At 35.3% G+C, this 5,000-nt stretch overlaps 1 non-coding gene across 1 annotated transcript in view; it reads right to left on the minus strand.

The window, feature by feature from the left end:
* Nucleotides 1-4,943: 4,943 nt before the first annotated feature.
* The window catches only part of LOC132128395 (5S ribosomal RNA), a 119-nt gene continuing 62 nt past the window's right edge, over nt 4,944-5,000 (minus strand). Inside the window, exon 1 of the ribosomal RNA XR_009427986.1 lies at nt 4,944-5,000. This exon is cut by the window's right edge and continues 62 nt beyond it. This is a non-coding gene — a ribosomal RNA (5S ribosomal RNA).

Genomic DNA, 5,000 nt, shown 5'->3' on the forward strand with positions numbered 1-5,000 from the left:
AATATCTTTCTCTTTGACTTCATTAAAATGCCTCATCCAAAATACATTAGCAATAGGTTTTTTAAAAACAGAATTTCTAAAAAAACAGTAAAACATTCCAACAGTTCCCAAATTTAAGTCAAACCACTTATCTTTCCATTTGAAAAACACATCCATTTTGTTTTCGCTTCTCCCCCCTTTGCTTATTTCATCCAGCCATTGCCTTGGGATTGCCTTTTTTACATCCTCATATTGTCTTCTTAAACCTGACATATTAAAATCCTCCTTCTCCTCTTCCATAGCATCTATAATGACCTGCAATGGTAAAAATCCCTCTTTATATTCCCATAAAACATCTCGTATTTTTAAAATTCCCACCTTCATCCATTTTTTAAAATAGATATCCTGCTCTTGTAGCTTTATCTTTCCATTCAGAAACAGAGGTTGATTTAAAACAACTTCCCTCCCCCTCGGATTAAAATCAACCTCTGTTAAAAAAAGTCTCCAAGCACTTAAAACTTCCTGATAAAATCCTGGTATACCCTCTAGCATCCAATTTTTGAGTTTCATCCATAAAATATTATCCCCCAATTTAAAATTCCCACATTTATTTAGATAAAAACCCATCATTTTTTTCCATTCAGCTTTGTTTGTCCTATCCAGATATTTTTTAACAACTTTCACCCTCATACTTTTCATTTTTTGTTCCACATCCACTAAACCCATCCCTCCCTCATCCAGCTGCCCTATTAATGTAAAATAAGCAATCCTTGGAGGCTTTTTATCCCATAAAAACTCTAAAACACATTTCTTTATCCTTTTTAAAACCCAGTTTGGCAATGGCATCACATGTAAAACATACCACATTTTAGACAACATTAACAAATTCACAATTAATATTTTCCCCCTCAAACTTAAAAACATGTTCCTCCAAAAAATCAACCTTCTCTCCATTCCACCTACTATCCCTTCCCACATATTATCTACTGCCACTTTTTCATTCTTTGCTAACACCACCCCTAAAATCTTTATTTCCTGTACCTCCATGAACTTAAACACCCCTGCTAAATCCACCACCCCTCCAAATTTCATATACACAGTTTTTTCTTCATTGATTTTTGCACCCGTCCCATCACAATAGTATTTAATTTTTTCCATAACCTTTTTAACGCTTTCCATATTTTCCACCACAATTGTTGTATCATCTGCGTATTGAAAGATTTTCTTAAATTCCCCTTCCTCTTCCATTTTTATTCCTTTTATTCCTTCCTCCTTATTTATTAAAAGTCCTAAAGGTTCTGCCACCAAAGAATAAAGCTGTGCTGATAACGGACACCCCTGCCTTATAGACCTTAAAACTTTAAAAGGTTGACTTAAAAATCCATTACATTTTACTTTCGTTAAGATATCCTTGTATAAAATTGCAATCCATTTAATAAAATTTTCCCCAAAACCGAACTTCTTTAAAACAGAAAATAAGAATTTATGCTCCACTCTATCAAATGCTTTTTCAAAATCCAACCTTATAACATATGCTTTCTTTTCCTTTTCTTTTATATAACCTATTATGTCTCTTATGCTACTTGTAATGTCTGCTATGTCCCTCCCTTTTACACCATATGCTTGATTAGTTTCAATTATACTTGGCATTACATTCTTCAATCTGTTAGCTAAAACTTTAGCTAAAATCTTAAAATCAGTATTTAGCATTGTGATGGGTCTAAAATTCTTCAAATTTGTTTTATCACCTTGTTTCTTATAAATTATTTTCATTAAACCTAACCCCATTCTTGGATTGACTCCTTCTTTCCTAAAAATATCATCATAAATCCCCTTTAAAATCACACTGAGTTTTTCTTTAAAAACTTTGTAAAATTCACTTCCAATACCATCTATTCCTGGACTCTTTTTTACTCTTAGGGAGTTTATAGCTTGTATAATTTCTTCCGTTTCTATCTCCTTTTCACAGTCTATTTTATCTTCTTCTCCAACTTTCCTAGTTATTCTTTGCAACAAAACATTTCCCTTCTCCTCCTCCACCCCTTCTGATTTAAAAAGCTTTTCATAAAAAGTCTCTATTTCTTTTAAAATCTCTCCTGTATTAAAAACCGACTGGCCATCTCTGTTTTTAAGCTCTTTGATCATTTCAGCTTTTCCCCTACTTTTTTCGAGATTAAAAAAGAATCTGTTACATTTTTCCCCCTCTATTGTGTATTTAGCTTTACTTCTCAACATCGCTCCCTGGCATTTGTCTTCCTCCATTTTTTTAAGCTTCTCCTCCATTTCAAACACTTTTTGCACATTTACTTCATTTTTGTTTAACTCTTCTTTTAACGTTCTTCTTATTTCTTTTTCCTTTGTCCTTTTCACCCTTTGCAGTATATTACAGAAATTAATTGAATATTTCTTTATTTCAAATTTCACATTTTCCCACCATTGTCTTTTATCTTCTAAATACATTGCATCTTTTTTTTCCTCATCTAATAAATTCTCTATCCCATTTTTAAAACTTTCATGATTTAAGATTTCTGTATTTAAAATCCATACCCCAGGCCCTTTCGTTTCCCTTTTAAAATCCATCCTCATTAAAACCATTTTATGATCACTTAAAGTTGTTTCTTTATAAAGTACATCATCAATAAAACAATCCAAATTTCTTGTGCTCAGAAAATAATCTATCCTAGTTTGGCACATAAAATTCCCAACTAACTGTTTTCTGGAATATTCTCTCTTTTTTCCATTTCTTTCTCTCCAAACATCAATCATATTTTTTTCTTCCATCAATAATTTAAGTTCCTTCCTTCCACCGTCCGTCCTAAAAACCATCCCATTAGCCATGTCTATTTTGCTAAAAACAGTATTAAAATCCCCTGCAACCACCACCCTTTTCCATTTCTCTATTATGTCTCTTAAAACATTAAAATACATTTTCTTATCCTTTTCCTCATTTGGTGCATGTATATTTACTACAATAAATTTTTCATCCTCAAAATCAATTTCTACTGCAATACATTTCCCTTTTTTATCATCATAGATTTGTTTTGTCATAGTAGCTTTCCCTTTTTTAATCAAAATAGCCACTCCTCCTCCCAAACTTTTCTCCCCGTTACTAAAAAATATTTCCCCATCCCACCTTCTTTTAAAATCTTCCATTACATTTCCTTTCCAGTTAGTTTCTTGCAATAAAATCATATCATCATTTTTACACAACTCTTTCATCTTTTCAAATTTCAAAACATTCAATAATCCTCTTGCATTAAAGGACACAATTCTCAACACCATAAAGTAAAACAAAAACGATAAAATACCCATCTTATTAGTCCATATCTTCTCCCTCTTCTAAAAGTCCACCACTGTCCTGATTTTCTGTAAACACTTCCTTCACCACTCTTTTCCTTGCTTTTTCAATATTTGGTGTTACCTTTTTCACTCTTCTTCTTTTGTTCGATGCCCCCGTGCTCCCACCATCCGTGATGTTTCCACTCTCAATGTCTAGCTCCCCTTCTTCGTTGACTCCTTCCTGCTCCTCCACTTTGTCTAGTATATTCTGTATACTCGCCGTTATCTGCATTGGTGTCCATGTCTCTTCCTCTTCCTGTGTTGATGTTGTTAATTCATGTCCATTTCCTATGTTCTTTTCCTTGGATTTTTCTGCGTCCTCCTGTTGCTCCTCCTCATTATCATTCTCATGCATTTGCCCGCTCACTTGATCCTCTTCCTGTTGCTCATTGTCCATCCAACATTCACATTTGTCCAATGTCATTTTACAGTCTGGGCACCTTATCGCAGTACAGTCTCTTGCGAAATGGCCTCTTTCCTCGCATTTGTGACATTTGAAGTCCGGACAGTCCTTCATTATATGGTCAGGGCTCATACACAGTCTACAGGTCTTCACCTGCTTACTGTGTATCACCCTAAAGTATTGAGGACCTCCCTCGGTCTCCATCCTTGTGCTGTATGGTAAAGAAGCCACTTCCTTTGGAAAACGCACTCTTAAGAACCTCGTTCCATCTTCTATATGGGTGCCCGAGTAGAATCTCCTCCTTATTTGAGAAATGGGTGTTACTCCCCATCCTTCAAGCTTATTTAAAATCTCATGGTCATTCATGTATGCAGGCAAATGCATGAACGAGACAACAAAGTCTCTGTTGTGTAACTTTTTGATTTCACAAATTTTACCTTTAATGGTTAGTCCATCAACCAGTTTCTCAGTGTCCTCTTCATGCTCCAATGTAATCTCATATTCCCTCATCTGCTTAGGTCGTATTGCTAAAATTCTTGTTACTTCAATCTTTTCTGTTAGTGCTTTTATAATATCCTCTGCTCTCCCGTCTTGTACCTCCGACAAATCCACCACCACAGTCGCTTCTTTTGTGTAAATCCTCTTATCAGTTATTTCATTGTAATCCTTTTCTCTTTGTCGATAACCCAGTCCATTTTCTGCTTGCCTCCGTGTTCCTCGTGTCAAATCCATGTCAGTTGCCATTAATCTATCCATTTTACATAAAACAAACCCCGACAGATCCCTCCCAAACAGCAGAGCTGTTGGGAGGACACAAATAAAACAAAAATAACAAAATACTACAAACAAAAACACTTATTTTAACCAAACCAAAATAACAAAACACAAAAAGTTTGGGTGAGCCTCCCTCACCCCTCTCTGGCACAATCACTTCCTGTTTGCTCACTAGTGCCTCTAGTGTGCTCAGGTTGGTATGGCCGTAAGCGAAAACTGCTGCAAAGAGAGGGCTATTTAAAGATCAGCCACTCTCATCTCCAGTACATTATATAAGTAGGGAAGAAACCCCAAAAGCTTACAGCACCTGGAATTATTCCCAGGCAGTCTACCATCCAAGTAGTAACCAGTACCAAACATGCTAAGATTCGGAGATCGGGCATTGACTCTTTTTTTTTTTTTTTTTTTTTTGCAAGATTATTATATAATTAGTGAAACATTTCCAAAAAGCTTACAGCACCTGGTATTCCCAGGCGGTCTCCCATCCAAGTACTAACCAGGCCCA

This window comes from Carassius carassius, chromosome 45, assembly GCF_963082965.1.
Source record: "Carassius carassius chromosome 45, fCarCar2.1, whole genome shotgun sequence".
NCBI classification, from domain to species: domain Eukaryota; kingdom Metazoa; phylum Chordata; class Actinopteri; order Cypriniformes; family Cyprinidae; genus Carassius; species Carassius carassius.